We start from the raw sequence: 1,817 nt of genomic DNA, 5'->3' as shown, positions 1-1,817 counted from the left end.
TTTTTTTTTTTTTTTTTTTTTTTTTTTTTTTTTTTTTTTTTTTTTTTTTTTTTGTCAAAGTATTTTGCTATGTCGAAAAAATTATATTAGGTTTACATGATTAGATTGAGGTGAGAAAGATGAGGTGTAAAGGTCTTGAAGATTACGGTGTCAACAAAGTTTGATTTTTTGGATTTATTATATTTCCACTTTTCATAAGTATAATATATTTTGGGTTTGTATATAAACTCTATATAATCTTTATATGTATTTTGATCATTGTACATATTAAAATTTTCCGTTTTTACAAACTTTCCGCACCTATATCCACATATGATATATGATATGTTTTTTTGACCCATGATTCTGTAATCACCTTGAACTTTGGTTTGGGAAAGTCTACTACTGATGCATTAAACTTGGGATACAAATTAAACGAGGAATCTTTTACTCTACCAGATATAAACATATAATCTTTTACAAAAATTTCTAGGTGTTGCATAGTAGTTGAAAAGTACCCACCATAGATTACTAAGCTATTTTGTAGAATTCTATTTTCTTTTTGCATGGTTGCCTCTTTCATTATTTAAATGATTAGAATAACACAAGAATGAATATAGATTTAAAAATGAATATGACTAAAGAAGGGTTATTGAAGCATTTGTAAACCAAAAATAAATAAATAATAAGGTAGCTCATGGACATCTTTGCCTTTGTCTTCACTTAGAAAAATCTAAATAGGTAGTTTTCGCTTGTAATCTAAAACCGTAGAATACGAGTAAAGTGAATTCGTTCCAACCACATGTAGTAAAAGCAGTGTAACTCTCGATCGTAACGTACGGTAAACTTGGATAATGACTGAATCGCGCACAAGAGCACTTTCCTTAAAGAGTATTTTGACCCTTATCAAAAGGCTTGGGTTACACAAAATCTCTCGCAGGATACGACAATCAAAGTTTCTCTCTTGTTCTAGGCTAAGATACAAGAGAAACAAATAGAATTTTTCTTGTGTTTGTTTTGTATTATCACAAGAGATTCACTCGACCTCTCTCTCTTCTCGTGATCTCTTCTCTGTTTTTATGCAACAAAACAGAGTGTATTTATATATATGTACGACGGTTGTTTACGAATGTTTGCAACCATTCGTTTAATAACCACAAACCAAAAGTCACAATGGTTTATTAATATAACCATTGATACACTTAAATTACCAACATTCCTCCCCCATTTAAGTGTAAAATTTGATTCACGATATTAGTAACACATAAACCAAACTCATGCATTAATATAAATATCGTAACGATTGAATTTATATCTTAGTGACATTACACATTTCAAATGCCCGAGAATTAGGATGTCCTATGGATTGAATCCTTTCAACTCATTTTGGACACTTGAAGATAATATACACATGAATTTTCACACTATTCTAAGTGTTTATACTTGACACTATTATAAGCCATGTGTCCCTATCCATTCATGAGCATATAGGAAGCTAAGTCCAAGCTTCTTGATGCGGCTCCACTTCATACTCATATAGGTAGATCTTTTAATCTTGCACCTGCAAATGCAATTTTTCAAAAGATCTATTAAGAAGAGAACTTCAACCTAATCCTTTCTTGCAGGTTCAAGCACTTACTTTGGGATGATACAACAAGTGCTTCAATCTTTAACTGTAAGCTTTCCACATTGAATTCAGCCTCTAACGTTGTATTAGAGGGGAATTGGGTATCCCACAATTAAAAATTTCAAATGGACTTTAAACCCATCCCTCTAGCCGACTTGATCACCAAGTCTCTAGCTAACCCTTTAGTCAAGTGATCCGCTAGATTTTGTTC

The sequence above is a fragment of the Camelina sativa genome, chromosome 16 (assembly GCF_000633955.1).
Source record: "Camelina sativa cultivar DH55 chromosome 16, Cs, whole genome shotgun sequence".
In the NCBI taxonomy this organism is placed as follows: Eukaryota; Viridiplantae; Streptophyta; class Magnoliopsida; order Brassicales; family Brassicaceae; genus Camelina; species Camelina sativa.
Note: the sequence above shows the minus strand (reverse complement) of the source record.